At 36.3% G+C, this 19,662-nt stretch overlaps 1 long non-coding RNA gene across 1 annotated transcript in view; it reads right to left on the reverse strand.

The window, feature by feature from the left end:
- LOC107051710 overlaps positions 1–19,662 on the reverse strand; it is a 299,217-nt gene that overhangs the window by 160,267 nt on the left and 119,288 nt on the right. The window contains exon 3 of the long non-coding RNA XR_006939094.1: positions 5,934–6,020. This is a non-coding gene — a long non-coding RNA (uncharacterized LOC107051710). The remainder of the gene's footprint in view (positions 1–5,933; positions 6,021–19,662) is intronic.

Here is a 19,662-nt window from a genome sequence, read left to right on the forward strand (position 1 = left end):
AAAGCTGGGAATTTCTTCTCTAAAACTATTGTTTCATGGTGCTATAAATCATATAATTTCAACAACCACTGCACTGGATCCCGGGAACTATCAGGCACAGGCTACTGATAATATTAAACAGGTAATAAAAGCCACAATGGTCACTTAAAGGACATTTCTTTTTTTGACTGTGTTTTTCTGAAGAGTGGAGAGGGACATTTACGAGAAAATGTCTCAGTTTTGCCATATAGCTTGAAACTACCTGGAGATTTTACACATTTGTACTAGTATAACGTTATCTAACAGGGAAGAAACTCAGTCAGTGCTTTTAGATTTTGTTCAGCAAAAACAGGGGCACTGGCAGTGCATCAGACTTTTTGCAGTATTTGGAAGGTTGTTCTCTTCAGACTGATAGTTTCACACACACTGTTTTCCAAGTATTATAATCTGTTGATTTGCACCAAATTTCTCACAGCATTTGAAGTGATCAAGGTGTAATCTAAAATTGCCAGCAGTCTTAGTGTTCAGAACTGCAGTTCAAGGTGAAATTCGTGTGGGAGAAGCTGAAATGATTTTGGTCATTCATTTCTCTTCAAAGTCTAGAGCTTCAGTCTAGGCCTTATAGACTTGAGAGAAGCATTACAATATGGGACGTTATGAAGAAATATTTATGGTATTTGGTTTATAGAAAAAGTCTGCAGGATTTTGGAGGGCTAAACACTCACAGCCTGCTTTTTGAGTAATGAGATTCTCCAGGGTGATTTCTGTGAGTCCTAATAGATTTTTCAGTAAAAGTAGCACAGATATGACAGATATGCAATAGTCAGTCTAAGTGAAAAGGTAAAGATTCCTAAAGAGATGCATAGTAAATTAGGTTGTTCTGCATTTCTAGGATCCTTTTAACAAGGGGTTTGATGTTTTGATCGAGTCATTTTTAAGTAAGATTCCACGCGCAATCAATCAACTTTCACCCGCCACAAACCTTGACACCCAAACAACTTTCCTTAAGCAAATATTTGTGTTTTCTTTTGAAGTTAATGAAATAAGAATGGCAGGAAAATACTTTAGAAGGCTATGCTCGATTGTTTACTATTGCCTTGTGAAAGTGCAAAATAAAATTATCAAATGTTTACATACAAGATTAGTAAAAAACAACAACAGAACACCACTATAAAAAACCCATCCTCCATTTCTGCTTTGCTGCAGCTCTGAAGTAATACTGCATGGATAATTATAGAAACTGACTGGGTGCCTTTCAGTATCACAGTCTTAAGCATATTATGCTTACATAGAAGGCATCCTGCTACAGAATTCTGGCTATCAGTTCTGGAAAATGTAAAATAATGTTCAGTTTATATAACATATGGAAGTATGTATTAAAACAGAGTACAGCATAGCAAATGAATCAGATTCAGTTTGTCAGATTTAAACAGGATCTACACTTATATCAAACAATGTAAAGGCACTGTGCATTAACTTAGACCTTTTCAAGTTAAAAGATGAAATTATGTACCTAAATAGTAACCCAATATTAACACAGAATGGCATTTTGTGTTTTACACATTCATTTATTCTCCTCATGCAAACTAACTTTTTATATTGGCTGCTCCACAAGTAGAGCATCCTATTTATTATTTTTATTTTTTGCTATTTATTATTTCTTATTTATGGAAACTACAACAGATACAAAAAACACAAAAACACTGTTTGATAGAGCTAATTCTCAGCTACAAAATGCTATTTCTTAATACAGTCACTATCATTAGTTACACATTTTTGTCAGCAACGAACAAAAGCCTGCTGGAGAATAAGCAGAGGTCACCCATTGTCACAGCCACTACTGCTGAAACACATAGCCAACCACCTCACTGTGCTCATATCCACTCTTTGGTTTCCATAAATGTTCAGAAAGTGTCAGTGAATGTCAATGGGCACAGTTTTTTTCCATATGGAGGAATTCAATGACACACTTTTGCTTTATACACACTTCCCTGTCATGTATCATTCTGTCAGAGTGCCCCTTTGCTGCCATCTGTCACATGACAACAAAATGTAATGGAATACTGGTGGGAAAGCTCAGCCTCTACTGCTATACCACCAACATCCACTTCTGATGTCATGGGCAAACATCATGCAACAGGAGGCACTACATTTGGAGCAGCTCTCAAATTCTGATCACATTTTAATCCTTTACACCTATAGTTAGAATTCAAGCCTTTCCAACATGCAAAGGGTGAAATCTTCATTCAGCAAGAAGGATGCATGCACACTGCAAACCAATCTTCATGTGAGAGCTGTAAAGTCAAGATGAAAAGTACCACTCCAGGACAAAAAAAGAAAACATACCAGTTTACAAATAGACTGGATGTTATCGTTCACAGATACTTTTACCTTGATTTTTAGAAGTGTGACTAAGATATACAAATCTTGTCATTTCTTCTAGCAAGACAGATTTCTGTTTGTTAATATAAGCATTTATATTCCCAACCTCTAATAAAATCTATGTTGTATTTTCCAGAATTCATATAGTAATACATTTTTGGACAATTTTCATATACTATATATGAATAAAAGATGTGAAGGCAAATTAATGTCATATCTCAACAAAACAATGAAAAACAAAACTATAAAGTGAACAGCGGGAACTCTGCTGTAAATGTATAAGGATAAATCACTTTCCAAAAGAAGTGTAAATTGCTATGATACCATGTTGAACATTTCCTGAAGGAAAGAACAGAATAAAAAAACCAGAACTCTTAAAATACCAAATTAATTTTCCTGACACCTCCATTAATATCTTTCACTTCCTTTAACCCTTCCACTTCCGTAACTGTTAGTTTCTGATGCACATCCCTTTCAGTGGCAGTACAGCAGAAAGGAGCTGATGCCTGTGGTGACTGGTGATAAATATGATGTATTTTTAAAAGATCTCTTAGTGTGATAGAGAAGACAAAAGTACAGAACTATGTATTCACTGATTCTTCTTCCCAGATCAGAATCACAACCTGTAATGCTGTCGTTTTAGCCTTAGCATTATCACTGGCTTTTCACATTTCTTCTCTTGATGCCACACATACACAAAGAATGTTTCAGAATTAGTGAAGTCAGCTAATATTAAATGGATTTTTTGTACAAGACTATTTTACCCATTCTGTTGGAACACAAGTTGTTGGGTAAAGATCAGAGGTTGAAAAAACAAAAAAAAAGAATGAAAAATTTAGTACCAGTTTATTTACAGAAGCCCTAATTCTGACTTTATTTCACCAGGTTTTAATGCATCTAGGTTCATGGCAAGTCTAATCCATTCACCGAACATCAAATCCTCTCAAAGCCAATTATTCATCCCAGTTACGGTGAAAGTTTCCAGGTAAGCTGATACAAACCATCTGTCTCAGACCTGTTTTGGTAGCATCAGGTACTACATGTTCAACTCTTTCAAGTTGGTATAAACACCCTGTTCCATAAGAAGGACTCTGGTGCAGATGTCAGAGAATCAGGCCCAGAACATTATAAAATCAAATGCTAAATCAACTGGTCATTTGCTGTTGAAAGCACTCTATCATATAGCATCTACTACTGTTTTCTTTATCTTCTCAGGAAATATGAGCCTATTCATGCATCCTTTCTTTTGTCTAATTCTTAATAAAAAGTTACAGAAAACAGCTTATGTCAAAGATCAGGATAAAAAACTGCTTCACTTAATGGTGGCTGTTATTAAGATATAGGCAATGCAGTACATTAAATACATTAATATTTTAACTGAATACTGTATTATAGGTTATTTTTGTATTCACTGCCCGAGATTTTATTCACATACCCCTCACAGCAAAAGTGATTCCAATTATATGGGACTCAGCTCTATTCTAAGATATTTATGATACTCGTAACTACAGTGACAATAGTGTTCTTTATATTCTAATAAACAGAATTAATTTTAAATCTTCTGTGGCCACTGAAAACACGGAACTATCAAAAATAATGTGATTAGCCCCAAATACTTTGTACAGCAGTGCAATTGAAACAGCTTATATTCATCTAAATAATTCTTTGTCAGTTTCCTCTGTATCAACTGGACGCTGTTTCTGTAATGCACACACAAAATGGAAGCAGTTCATGAATTAAAACTTAATTATCTACTCTGGTAAAAATTGAGAAAGCATTGTGAATGCAGCAGCATTACATTTTGTCTTAATCTCTTGGGTTTTTCTGTCCCAAAAATATACACTTAATCTTTGCCAACTAATTAATTTTATATGTACTCTAGACAAAACCCTGAATATATACCAGTAACACAGGGATTTTATGAACACACATTTCTGGACCTCAGTACAGTTGTTTGGGCAAGTCTGAAAGATATGAACAGTAGTTAGGTGATCCGAGGAAACGTTCTTCTACGCAACTTTGCAAACAACTACGTTTCAATTAATTTTTCAAAGAGTATACTTGTTTAAATCCAGATTTCGGCTTAAATAGATTATTTCCTCTGTAAAACCACTCAAAAAAACCCTCATCCTATTTTTTTTTCCCACTTCAGAAATGTAGAAAGAAAATTTAAATCCTTAATTCTTAAATGCCTCCTTTGAGTCAATAGAAGAAGCTGGAAGTTTATGGTCTCTCTAAACTAAAACTAAAAATGTAGTGAGTGTTTCAACTTGGACATGAGAACAAAACTTCAGGGTTTTAGTTCTGGCAATTGTTCTCTTTTTTTTTTTTTTTCTTCCTTTCATTGGGCTTTACAAGGCTGATGGATCTTTGTAATTTGACACCTCTATATACAGCACCAGTGGCTCTACCTCTCAGTGAGGTCACATTAGAGATATTTTCTTCTCTTACAGATGTACGAGAGACTTCATTTTCAGGAAGGTGCAACACTTTCATCTGAATTTAAATGGAGACTCAGCTATGAAGAATTAAGTACACATCTGACAGATAACAATCATTATGGAAAACCTGAACATAAAGTGTCCCACTTAAAAAATTGCCACTAATTAGAAGGAATTTTACACTGGAAGGCAGAAAAATAAGTCTGAATATACGCTGAAAGGATTAGATTTGTGTGTGTGTGTGTGTGCTGTTTTTTAAAATACATTGGAAAATTCACTGGAAACAATCGCACTGCTGTTGACCAGGTGCACTCATTCCATTGGAAATGTTTAACATGGAAATCTGACTATCATGGCAATTTTACTTATTTGCTGTAAGAAATACAGTGAGAAAAGAAAAGAAAAAGTAGAGAAGATTACTAGTTCTTCATAAACATTTGAAGATATGTCCTACCTGAGCTATCAATCATTGGAGCAATAGTCTTGTGAAGTGGCGTATTGTTAATGAAATGCTAATAGTTTGCTGCTTTTGCCCTGTGGGTATCCATGCACTGAGAAGAATATAATATTGATCTGAGGATGTAATAATGCAATTGGCTACACAGATTTCCTCTGAAAATCATTTCTGAGAAGTCCAGCAATTAGAAGCAATTCTTGTGCAATTCTAATAATTACTTAGGGGTCCTTTTACCCCTAGGATATCTGCAAACATTTCTTAGTCCTAATTGTAATAGGAACAGTTTTAATTACTATAGTGAAAATGTTTTCAGCATATCTTTGTTCCCCTAATTGAATTAATTGAATTACTAGCATTGTAGATATGCAAAAGGATGGCAAATAAAAGTTCCCAGTCTTATCTTCAGATTTAGCAAGAGTAGAGTACTGAGGCATCCTCTTATTTTTAAACATCATTACCTGACATTCTTCAAGTACCTTAAATATTTTTCTACATATAGCACCTCAAACTTTGCAATGTCATCATCTGTGCTACCTGCCACGTACTTCTTTCCTAATGAGACGTTCAGATTCAGTACACTTCACCTATAGCACTTGTAGGACTGGTTTGCATCATTTATTCAGAGACTACATTCTCTGAAAACACACCACCATCTAGCCAACAGAACTACTCACCTGAAATGGAGAAGACCCAGGCCTTGTCTCATTGCTGATGTTGGACTTAAAACTTGTGTCATTTCTTGAGGAAGGACACTAATCAGCCTGGAGATAATTACACAGATAGGGACAAAAAATCGTGATGTTTTCTGTTAATGACAAGAAACATGAATTTAAATCCCATGAAGACAAGTATTGGCATTGGAGAAATGAAAATTCCAGTTTCTTCATCAGCATACAAAATGCAGAACCATCTTTCCTACCAGTGCTTTAGTTTTCCTTTCCTATTCAGATTTCTTGAAGATAGAGTTAACATGATCGCTTGTAACTAACTCTCCAAATGTAAGAACATCGTGGTCACTGGAGCTGGGAACCAAACCAAACCAAACCAAAAATAGTCTATATTACAAACATTATCTGAAACAACTGAAAATTAATGTCACAAATATGAGATTTCTTTGGAGGAGGTATAATTTTAATAAAACCTAGTCTTAAACATGTAAGAATACATTTTCCACCCAAGACTGTATAAGTATTTCCAACTTCTGTACAGGTAGAGAGAGAAGATCCAAAAACAGTCCTCTGCCTTAAGGTAATATCTTCTCAGAAAAGCATCTATCTGCATGTCTTTCTCAGACACCCAATATTACTAGGCTGCAACAAGGCTGGCATGCTTAATACAACATTATTGTTATTCAGATGATTCCTCTTTCTGTTCCATGCAAGCACACACCAACGAGATCCCCTACAGCATTTTGCTATCAAATTGGAAGGTGGCACGGGTCAGAAGCCTGGGATTGCATCTTTGTCAGTTGGTATTTGTCACCAATTTCCATTCTGCATATTGATCATTCAATTTTAACCTCCCAGCTAAGATATGAAACCAGTTTTCAAGAAAGAATTTCAGTTCTCTGATTTTTTTTCCTTCTGTCCTTTAGCCTCAGATTCTGAGTAATCAGGAGGTATTCGACTCTACAGACCAATTTCAGAAGCAATATAAAATTTTATGTAACTATATTCTCTTGAACCAGAGACACAGAAGATGTCATCATTAAACTGAGATGATGGCTGATCTAATCCGAAGTGCTCAATGCCAGCTGCCTATACTGACTACATCTGACCCTGCGGTTCATCTTTACAGTATCTCATTCTTCCTGTGTGCTATGTGGGAAAGTTACTTAGTAAGGAAATGTGTTTTCTAAATATAGTCATAAATAAGCTTTAGATCAAAGAAGAAACTCACTTTTTAAAAGACATTAATATAAACTATTAATGAGCTTAGAGGAGGAGAGCTCACAAAAGCAAGATTAAGGAAGAGTTCTTTTGACTCTTTACATCCATATGCAGATGACTGAAATACAAGATAATATTTTTGCTGAATTGTCTCTGTAAAACAGAAAATTGAAAACTCAGACGCTACCACTGTCACACTGAAATGCAAAGGGTATTCAGTTGTGAAGAGATTTCCTTAAGCTTACCGTAAAGATATAAGATATTCTTCGGATCTTTTCATCCTTATCAACTTTGCATGCTCTCCAAAATATTGTATCAATGATAATAAGAAATATGTTGTTATTTTTTTTCTTTTAATTTTATTTATTTATTATTATGTTTGTTTTTAAATACAGAGACTTCAGGGTTCAACTTTCTAATTTCAATATATTTTATAATCTTTCTTCTCATGTCAGTAGGTAACTATTAGGCTACAATTCCTTAGAATAATATGTCTGACTTGTAATATGAATTTGATAGAGAAATATGCTAGGAACAATAGGGATAATTAAAACAGTGTGGCTATCAGGTTTAGATATGTCTTCTCAAATAACATCACACCCATCTTATCAATATTTCTGGCTCAGATTTAGAGAGGAAGTTCAGTGTGTACATAACTTCAAATGCTTCAGCACTGCTATTTAAGCAAATGGAATTATTCCTGTCATTAAAACTGAGCAAATACTGAAGTATCTTTCTACTTGCAATTAAAGCTAAGCAAATACTGAAATGTCATTCTAAAATGAGGCAAGGAATATTCATCCTTGATCCCTAAATCACCAATTTATTCTATATATAAAAATAAAGATAGCACAATTTCTATCTTGGTAGAAAAGGAAGTACTCCTTTTCATTATCATTTCCATATAAAACTCCAAGCTATCTAGTTTTCTTCCATTTTCTGTATAAATAAGAGGCTGTGTGGATGCATTAGGAGAACAGTGAGTTACCTATCATCCATTTAACAAACAGAAATGGTTGTTCAAGTATAGACATGCACAAGTGCTGAATTTCTGTACACCACAAAATGGAAGACATTAGTACTGAAAAAGTCAAAACGAATAGAATGTTCTGAAAAGTAGCTGCTGAAAAGCCTCCTCTTTAATAACATTGGCAAGTAAATTCATAGGATTTTTAAACCTAATTTCCTCATTCTTGAACAACCTTAATTTCATTACAGGAAGAAAAGCTGTTTTCATACAAGCAACAACGGCAAATTTGGTTGAGGTGTTTCCACATAAGTAAAATTTTTCTCCTTCAACCTTCTTGTGAACACTCTGACTCTCCCATTAGCCTAGTAAAAGCTGGGTCTTCCACTATCAGTCTCTTTGAGAGTGTGTAATTGTCTGGTGTTTGTACAAGACACAGAAGAGGCATGAGCAAAGAAATAAGCTTAAAGAAAATGCTGGTATTGGTCATCAGATGATGGGTTTCAAGTACACCAGGGAACATCGGAAGTACTGCACTCAAAGAAAGATTTGGGCTGCAGTGACGCTGGGCTTTTTGTAATGGCATAATACTGCAGTTGTCCTTTCCTCTCTTCATACTTCATTTCATTATAGTTGAAGTATTTATTTGCATGGAAAGGTGACTCTCGCCTTGTTTCTACTTTTGAATGCTACTAAAACTACTGCAGCATGATATTTTGTGGCAAGTAGTTGGACTGTGCACATTAAAAAAAAGAGAGTACTCTGCAGATACACTGCACTGCTTCAGATTAAATAATAAGGTCTATGGAATCTCATGGCTAAGGGCACTGACTACTATTATTATGCATTTATGTAGATCCATAAATGCACCCTATGTTCCAAGAGACTTGCAGGTATTCTTGCCCCCCAAAAAGTTACCATGCTGTAAGAGTGATCACCATCAGATATGGGACACATTCCCACACGCCACATTTGTTGCAGTTTCTTTTCATACTTCATGGATTTGCTAAGAAACTTTGGACTTGAATTCCTCTTGGAAAAAGGATACAAAATTAGATGGCCCACTGGACTTCACTTGCATTTTAATCACTTCATTTACAAAACAGGGAAAACTGGTACGGAGCACAGAAAACAGTATAAAATTTTTTTTGTTCTTACATCCAGAAGAGAATTAACACTTGCCTTACCAAACAGTAGCTAAATTATCTATTGTATTCTCTCACAGGAAATCTTTTCTCCACATTTTTTCACCTACGTTTTCTAAGTCTGTACATATTGCTATTTCCTCTGACCCAGGACTCTTCTACTTTTTCTATTCTTCTACTCTTCTATTCTTCTACTTTGAAATCCTTTTGCAGCAATGACAGCTGTTTCCTAATTGCTTTGATAAATACACTTTCCAAACAGAAACACCCTGCCTGGAAATCCAAGGGCAGTTAGCTACAAAATGGCCAAGGCTTCAAGAGCAGAAGCCTCAGGCATAGCACTCCTAGTCTGAAGAGCTTCCTCTGCCTGGATGTTGGTCTGGGCCTGTTAATCATGCTAGCTTTCTCCAGACCCCTCAGGTACAACCTGAGCTCCAGCATCCTACAGCAGGACTGATTTATTGGGCTTTCTAAACTCTGCAAGCCTGGGGATCTTTTTGGTTCCATTTTGGATTATTAGATTACGCAGGATTATGAGTGGTTTGGTAAGTGAATGTGTTTTATATATGTTTAGAATATTTATGGGTTTGGGAATGCATGGGAATGGTTTTGCATAGCCCAACCAAGCCTAACATCACAGTTGGATTTGTGGGAAATGCACTTAAAACTACATCCTTCAGATTAATCATTTCCATATGGAGTCCTGTTTCTATTCTAAATGCCCTGAGGATTCTCCACCTCATCCTTGCAGAGGGCATGTTAAACTGAAGAAAACGGAATGCTTATTCCTTCAGGTTATTCAGAACCATTTATATCCTGAGAGAAGAGTCAAGAAATTCCCTTGTTCAGCAATCAGAAGAGATACAAATTAACCTTTTTTCTGTCATATGGTGGTATGCTAATGATACAATCTCACTACATTCACGATTATAACTAGGAAAGTACACATAGTACACAAGGCAGCAAAATTTAGCATATAGTGTCTGGACTTTATATGAAATGCTAGCATCAAGGAAATGCATTTGGAAATCTCTCCCTTTCTACATCACCTTTTCTTCCTCTATTCTATCAAATCAGTGTATCTAAGCATAAGTAGTGGCATTTATAGCAGCATGAAGCTGGCATGCCATAATGGAGATAAAGTTCTTCACTCTTTTCTAGTAAGGTGAAAAGGTTAAATGCACCTTTCAAGATATAATTAGTACAGTCATTTAGTGCCAGGCAAATTTTCACTCGCAGAAGAGAATATTTTATAGGGCTCTGGCTGCAGGCCAGTCAGAGGTTTCAGATTAGTGGAGGCACTTCACATTAATTATTCTTAACAAACTTGCATTATCCTTTAAAGTGAGCACTTACATAGAATGCTTCACTAGCTGTAATTTACTCTAGAGATGACCATTTATAAGAGGAGAAGCCAAGTCACTTTTCCTCCTCTTTCTTCATTTCTCATCTAAAAATCTTATGAGGAAGGTGCCTTATTTGTGAGCCCATGAACAGCCACAGTCAGTGCTTTGTCACTGACCCATGTCCTAGGCATGCTGACTCAGGAAAGGTTCATTTTCCTGACAGCTCTATACTCACTGCCAACCACAGAAGGAATTTCCATCTTAGTTTTCATCTTCTGTAGGTACTGGTCCAAGTATGCCAGATGCATCAGAATCCTAAGGCAGAGGCAAAATCTCACTAAAATTTTCTAGTTGGCCAAGTAATAGCAAGTTATGGAAGAACTTGGAAGCACATGAGAATAAAAACAGCCCACAAACTAACTTAATTAAACTGTTAAGCTTCTGTTCACATGACTGGGTGCAACTGCAGAATAATGCTCTCGGCTTTCTTTTCCTTCTCCCTATTTTTCTTTTTTTAAACAGTGCCATGGGGTTGTTTCTTATTTTATTTAGAGATGCACTGATGTGAAGCAAGTGCTCAGTCTGATCAAAAATTGCTTCTAGTTATCCAGAGCTCATAGTAGTATACACTTCATTGGTTATTTTCTTCCCCTGACTGATAATTCCCTAATGATAAGTCATAGAGTAGATGTGCCCACATCTCTGCTTTTTCTCTTCATACTTCTATCTTATGACATTGTTACTTAATTAAAAATAAAAATAAAAATAAAAATGGAAAAGAAAGAACACAAAACAAATATAATCCAAACAGTCAGAAACAAACACACACACAAATTTAACATCTGAAAAAAAATATCCAACCAAAAGCTACACCCACAGCTTGTTCTGTTGCATTTTGTTTTGCTTTGTTTTTAAGAAAACATTTAAAGGAATGAATTCCTCAAATGAATTTTCAGTGATTTCTTGAAAATCTTATTCACAAAATCACAGAATATCTTGAGTTGGAAGGCAACCACGAGGAACGTCAAATCCAACCCCCAGATCCACATAGGACCACCCAAAATTCAAACCCTACATTTGAGAGCACTGACCAAACACTTCTAGTACTCTAGCAACTCAGGGCTGTGCCCTCTGCTCTGGGCAGCCTGATCCATGCCCACCATCATCCGGTAAAGAATCTTTTCATAACCCCCACTCAACGCTCCCTGACACAGCTCCATGCTATTCCCTGGGGCTCAGTCACTGCCACCAGAGAGCAGAGTTCAGCACTGCCCCTCCACTCCTCCCCTCACAGGAAGCAAAAAAACCTTCTGCTAGCAAGATTCCCCCTCACAAAAAGCACTTGAACATCTTGAGGACAAAAGCTGTAAATGCAATCGTGAAGACACAGCAGGAAATCATATTGTAATGTTACTTGCCCTTGGGCCATCTATCACTGAAATCATGGATATAAGGTATTTATAAAATTACACTTTTAATACCCAAGACATTGCAAGAAGGAATCCAACTCCTACATATCATAAACTTGTTTGAAACCTAAGAATAACGTCCACCCAAGCCTCATGGCTGTTTTCAACTTTGAAGATGGTGCTTATTCTTTTAAGATGTGATAGATTATTTCTACTACTTTCTTGATTTCCCATTCTACTATACAAGCAAACAGCAAATGCTGCAAGACAACCACCACTGTTAATGTGCTATTAAAAGGCCAATAAACAATGAAGTAATTAGGGCAAAGATCCTCTGCCTCCAGGAATTCACTCTTTCCCCCCTGTAGTATCTGCTGATCTCAGAGGTTAGTGTCAAAAAGTCTTTTCCAAAGGGCTCCCCAACTGCACCATGACTAACTCAGAAAACATCTAGACCTCTATCATTTTCTGGCTCTTTGGTGCCAGAACAAAATATATTTTCTTCCCAAGATTGTGTGAACACCTACACAGAATTTACAGCTTGCTTCTCTTTAAAACCTAGAAGTCAGTTAGCAGAAAGTTTAATCCAGAGTTTGTAGCTCTGCTCTACTTCAGAATGGGAATATTTCAATACCAAAGGCAAGGTCCAAGCTGACTGCTTGATCTCAGAAGCTAACCTGAATAATTAGACATCCTTTAAGAAAGACTGCATGTTCCAGCTGGGAGGGTGAGCTGCCAAGACCTAGTTCTAAAACACATCTTTGTTTCTTATGCTCTGTAGGTAACTGAATTATCAACTTTCTGCTGTTAAGCTCGGGGCTAGAGTAAGAACTGAGAATGCATAATAAAACAATGTAAAAGAAGAATAAGACAGAAACCTACAGAGAAAATCAAGCAAGTTTTGATTTCAGACTTTCCTAGAGCTCAGAGAAGCCTATTAGAGTCAGAGGTAACTGGTAGCACATCTGTGGCAGCATTCAGGTGAACAGCGTGTGTGTCCTTGGGGAACAGAGTTGGGGCAAGTTCTCCTTACACACCTTCTGCATTTCCTCCCTTCAGGGAACTCACTCAAAGTGACACCCTGGATTCACCTCACAGACACCATTGAACAGTAGAAGTAGCATCTCTGCATGAAGAAGCCTGAAGTTCCTGACAGCTTAGTGTACACTTACCAGCTGAAGGGCATACAACCTTAAAAATGTCAATCAATTTCTCACCAATTTTCAAACTCTTACTGTAGAATACAATCTGGGCCCCACTTTTGTACGTGTTGCTGTCACAAGCTTTTCCTGGAAAAGCAAGTCACAATATGCTCCGTCATTACTGAAACCATCAGTAGTCTTCCCCCCAGGGACAGTGAAGCTGCATTAGACCACTAAGTGCCCCAAAGAATAAATATAAAAAGATTACTTTGCTGAATATAAACCCATGCCAAATGTTTACCTCACTGCCATTCTGACACGTAGAATTTAGGGAAAGATAAAACACAAGTTTAATTTTGTATCTGTTATTCAAAAAGTTTAACTCAAGTAAGTATTTAAGCTCATGACCTTTAAACTTTCTTTCTTGATACGCAAGTTCAGTAATATCTGGCATGGAGATAGTTGGCATGAAATGAAAATGGCCACAGATTTAATTAAAATGTAAGTTATTGCTAGCAAGAAAGGTCATGCTAAGAAAATGTAATTTCAAGAGTATATTAGCAACAACACTCTAGTGTTATTTGCATCTAAAATATATATTTTGTACTTGACATTTAAAAGGGAAATTGGAACTATTTATAATGGATGCTTGAACACTTTTGTGTTCTTGTGCTCCTTTTGTTCACATTTTTATGTAATTGGCTGGATCTCACATACAACAGTAGTTACATTTCATTCTCTATGCCTGAATGCTTAACTGATCTGGGAATTAGTTCACAATAGCTGATATAAGTTGAAATCGAAAACATGCTTCAGCATACTCCTTATATGACTAAACCTTCAAACAAGCATAGATCTTGATAAGAATTCCTCATCTGGGGATAGCTAATTGCCCACCTTACTCATGAACATTTTTCTCATTCTTCAGGCAGAGCAATTTTAATGGTGACCAAGACCCCTGGCTCCATCTTGTTTATAAGGCACTTCAGAAGTGCCTGTGTGAAGTAGGCATAGCTTTTCCTCTGAGAGAGTTAAAGTTTTATGATCTGCTAATAAAAGTAACGATGTGTCATACCAATCGCTCTAACTTCAGGGAAAGTGGGAGGTGAAGGAAAAATGCTTTGACTTAATTGAAAACATTTGTTTAAAATAAATCAATACAGTGAGGTCTCCTCTGAAAAAAGATTCTAAATATGACACTGTGTGGTTGACTACAAAGAGGTGCCTTTCTGCTCAAGGTTGTTTTTACTGATTCCTGTACTCATGTTGTGAATGATCTCATGGATGCATCTTCTACTCCATCAACAGGAGTCACTGCCCTTCAGTGTGCTACAGATATCATAGAATGCCTTAGGTTGGAGGGGATCTAGTTCCAAACCCCTGCCATGGGTAGGGCTGCTGTCCTCCAGATCAGGCTGCCCAGGGTCCCGTCCAACCTGACCTTGAACACCTCCAGCGATGAGACATCTACAACCTCTCTGGGCAACACTGTTAGTGTCTCACCACTCTAAAGCAACATCTGGACACAACTGAGAGATGGGAGAATAATATGCAATTGCTGAGATGCCACTTTGGCCTCCAGAATGCACGCAACTAGAAGTCATATAAAGCCTTTTTGAGCCCAGTTCTGAACGCATGGCTGGAAATAATGCACACTGTTTTGGGGAGCGTTTGCTTGTAAATCACACACCATAGTAAAGACACTTCCTGATACTGTGTAACTTTACTCCTAGGCAGTCTCCCAAGTCAAATGACTTTTTCACAGGAATCTGAAGTATTAGGTATACTGGAATGATATACAAAATTCTCAGTAAGAATGTACACAGAACTCTTTCAAACTGCCTATAAGAACAGCTTGTGAAGCTAAAAATTATATTGTAACATTTGTATTTACCCTTTCCACCACAACACACAGGACCAGGATCCTATGCAAAGTGCAGACACGTATATTGTTTTTGTCAAGATGGAAAACAATGGAAAACAGCCCTTAGTTTGTAGCAAAATATGCAGTATCAGATGGAAAGAGTCAGCTGATCAGGAACATGGAAACAAAGGTGCCTAGGGATCAGCTGATCACTGCACAACAGATCAATTTTTTCTGCAGGTTCAGAGCTGTTGATATTAGGCAAGCTATTTGAGAAAATCACTGGCCAGCTTGGATATGCCTGTATTTGCAGAAGCCCTTCCAGACTTAAGAAGTACAGCAAGGTTGTGTGCAGTATTTCACTAAATTTGGAGCTTCTATCTCTGGATTAGGGTGTGTTTTTTTTTTTCATTAACCTTAACAAAATGACAGCAAATGCTTTGTTTATGAGTAAGAATAGATTGTATTATGCAATGTATGACAAGCAGCTCTAAATAATTGCTAGCTGTCAGGCTTTCTTTTAATTACAAAATCCCTTGCATTCTTGCCAGCAGGTCAGCTTTTATTTCAAATGCTAAATCTTGTTTAATGCCAACTAAATAGTTTTAGAGAAAGAAGAGCAATGTATGTGATGGAAGGACAGAAGAATAAGCTGCATGGTTATGCATGATTCTGCAACACAAGACAATTTATAAACTGGAGCACTACCTATTAATCTGATGAAAATAAAAAAGAAACATAAAAATGACCTGATCAATGTCCACCAACGTTTCTCTAAAACAGTTAAGTAATAAATGACTGTAAGCAATGCATCTGTTATAACCTGAGCATGTGCTGAGCAGGGGGTTCCTTCATACTATGAATACTGTTGGATGCCAGCACGCTCTCTTCTGTTGGCCACCAACCACTCCTGATCAGTAGGACTAGCTCTCTTCTGTCCTTTTGCTCCTTGACTCACACAGAATCCCAAACAAAGTGTTAATGTGCACTAATCAGGCACAATAAAAAAAGGAAGCGATACCACAGTGTAGAGATCTCTGTTGCAACTACTATAAGTGACACCTGACAACAGGTACAGGAAAGACTGCATCTGCTGCAAACTCAGCTTGTAAAGTCAGAAATAAGCAAAGAAACAAGGTAGAAAGGAAACACAAGCAGATCCAAAATGTCAATGCAACACGCTTTCTGATTGTGTCATTTAAATCAAATAATCAAAATCAGCGGTATGATTTGTGCTCTATTAGCATAAAGGCTCAGTAATTACTCTGACTGTTTTGCAAATATAGTTTTAGAGGTCAGTCTTAATGTATTAGTGCCTTCTAAATGGACACTCTTAAAATTCAGACTCTGAAAGGAAAGAAGTCATCAGCAGTGATAGAAAGAGAGCTGTCACCCAGCCAGGTGGTCTTCCAAGCTAGCCACAAATACAATAAATTATGTTAGGATGTCCTGGACAGATCTATTCAGAACCACAGAAAACACTGTCACTGGATGTTTAATTGCCCTTTCAATCAATGGTGTGAATTTCTTTTAATTTTGTGTTTAAACTATTAAGTATATAACTTCATTTAGTTCTATTTTAAAGTACTTTATTGCAATTCTAAGTAAAAGATTTGATAGACATCTAAACATATTGTACTCTAGTTATCAGCTATGTTGGTGATGTCCAAACCATTAAGCTACTTTGAAAACCTGTAAGTTCTACAATATAAAATTACTCATTATCAGTGATCTTGTCTTTTAATTCCTTAGCAACTGATTTGAGTAATGTTTTTTCCATGATCAATTTTATATTTACTCGTGTATTATCATTAAACCAGCTATTCTGTCATTATGCATTTCATCCTATCTGACGTTTTAAAACACAGACAGAACATTAGCTACTAATATACAGAGAATGAACCTTCCATAGTCTGTAGTCCCTGTAGTCAGATAATGGAAACGTTTCCTGAATAAACTGGGTGGGGGGGAGAAGGCGGGGGGGGGGGGGGGGGGGGGCGGTTCTTTTCCATTTAGATCAAACACTGTAGCAATTTAAAGTGAAAGTAACTTAATTCTAATAATGAAATACTCCTAATTGTTGTTCTCTTACCTCTCTTCTTCCACAGACAGTTTTCTGAGGAATGGTGGGCTTTTGTTTGTTTGTTTGTTTGTTTTCCACGAAACTCTTTTTGGCATCCCATAAATAATCTCCTTTCCTCAAAATACTTAATCTTTGGCAAATGGGGTAAAGATAATGACTGGGAAATACTAATTTCAGATATAGCTATGCCTCAATGTCACATCAATTCTGATTTCAAAGTGTCTAGAAGCACAGTTAGCAACAGAATAAGGTAAACACATGGGAAAAGTTTATATTTTTGCAGCTCTATACTCATTTTAATAGGCAAAAGTGCTTAAGTACCACAATAGTAATTAGGAAGTCTAAATTACTTTAAATAGATATCATTGTAAATATCAGAAAATTAGTGTTAATAGAATATTTTTATGACATGGAAAAAATCTATATACTTTGAATATTCATTCTGAGGGAAGTTCTTACTGAGCATTCATTTTGGGCAGGAAACACAGTTTGTGCATAACCGAGTAACAGGAAAATACCACATCAATATTTCATTTAGTATTAACTACTGAATTATCACTGAAATGTAAGATCTTGTATGAAAAAAAGAGCTTTGAATTTTGTCAACAGTCCTAAGGGTATAACGATTCAGGGTGACTGATGGTGTGTGACACTGTAACACATAACACATTCATGCTTTACCAAAGACAGAGGTGTGCTGGAATCACGCCCATAATCATGGAAATTATTTCCTGCTGTGGTGGATGCACATAAATATAGTATTTCAACTTTCTTTCAAGGAAAAGAAAAGAGACTTATTAGTCTTACCATGGGCTATTTATGCTGCTTGTTAACAGGATCAGTGCTGCAGGTGCCTAATTGCCTAAAGCAATCATTTCCAAATGAAATAAGGCAGTTTTCCTATTTAGTTTCTTTCCTTGCTTCAAGAGAAACCCTGCGTTTACTTTTGTCCCAATGGGAGAGAAACTGCTGCCAGAAACTAACACAGGACTGAACTGATTAAATGATTAGCATCCTAGAGAAGGTTAGAATGTGAATGTTTTACTACAGAGCAAGTGTCATTGAAAAGTAATCTTATTTATTAACCACACTTTTATCTTCTCTGGAGGGTTTCTTGACATAAGATAATGGAATTTGTTCACTTTTTATTGCTTAAAACTAAAATCATATCCAGAAAAGAAAGTATTTACTGCACCATTAAACCAAGGTAGAGAAGACTGACTTGAAAGTTTTCTGACGTCTTACAAGTCTTTTTATTGCATCAATTAACATTGCCAAATGTTCTGCTTTATGTTGCAGACGTAAATGAAGTTTTACAGACTTTCTAGGTGAGTCTATACTCTAATTAATTTTAGCAACTGAGATTAGTAGCAGAAGTGAGATTACACATAGAAAGCATAGGAATAGCTGCTGGAAGGCAAGTAAGTCCGTGAAAACCAGTTCCCATGTACTCGGGGAATGTTGTTCAAAGGTACTCACAGTATACTGCCCAAACAACTTGTTTTCATGCTAAGTTTATCGTTTCCAAACATCAGGTTAGAAATTTGGTTGCCTTTTCTCCCCGTCCTTTAACAAGGCTAAAAAATTACCGCCACAAAATCATGCTCCTATTTTCTTACTCCATGTGAAAATGAATGATGCTGTATCAAAGATTCCTCTGCTATACTGAATCAATCTTTTTTTTTCATGTGGCAGATTCACTCAAAGCAGAATTTACGTTGCTTGCTTGTTTGTTCATCATTCGGCTTCTGCATGAGAAGACTTAGTACTGAGCTGAATCAACTGGAGCGCATACAGAATACCTGCAGTTTCTTTATCATAAAAATGATTGCCTTAGATATTTTCAAACTTTAGGCCCAAATTTCTCACACTTTTTGCATTTCTGCATTCTTAGGAGAACAGGAAACCAACATCATTCTCCACTATGCCCTCATAGTCCACCTAAAAAGCTCATAATATTCTGCATTTGGTCCATTTTTGATGGTGGGACTTGATGATCTAAAGGCCTTTTCTAACCAAAATGATTCTATGTTTTACATATCTGGTGATTTAGATGCAACCTCAGTCTAAAAGGGAAGATTGATTGATCTTACCATATTGGTAAGTCCTAACTTCAGGCTACACATAAAAAACAATATTTCTCAAGTCATGCATTATTACTTTTTGTTTGTTTCTTATTGATTAACTGTCAAAAGTAAGATCTTGGTTTTTAAAGTGAGGCACCTACAGTGGGTTTTTTTTTTTTACCACTACAGTGGTAGTGAATTTCAGTTTGTTTTTTAAATTTTTTTAAATAGAATATATAACAGCAAAGGCTAAGGTAAAACTAAGCATTATGCACTTTAGCACTGCTGTGTGTTAAAATAATCTGCAAATACTAACCATGCAAAACATAGAACTAATTCATCTTAGCAATCAAATGTTCAGTTCAGTCTTACAATGAATTTCCACTGTTTTTCTTGCACACAATGAAATGCTATTTTTTTAGTTTATTATGCTACAAGATGAGAAATATTTCATCTATAGAAAGAGAGAAATGCAGTGTTTTAAAATAACAA

Source organism: Gallus gallus, chromosome 4, assembly GCF_016699485.2.
Source record: "Gallus gallus isolate bGalGal1 chromosome 4, bGalGal1.mat.broiler.GRCg7b, whole genome shotgun sequence".
In the NCBI taxonomy this organism is placed as follows: Eukaryota; Metazoa; Chordata; class Aves; order Galliformes; family Phasianidae; genus Gallus; species Gallus gallus.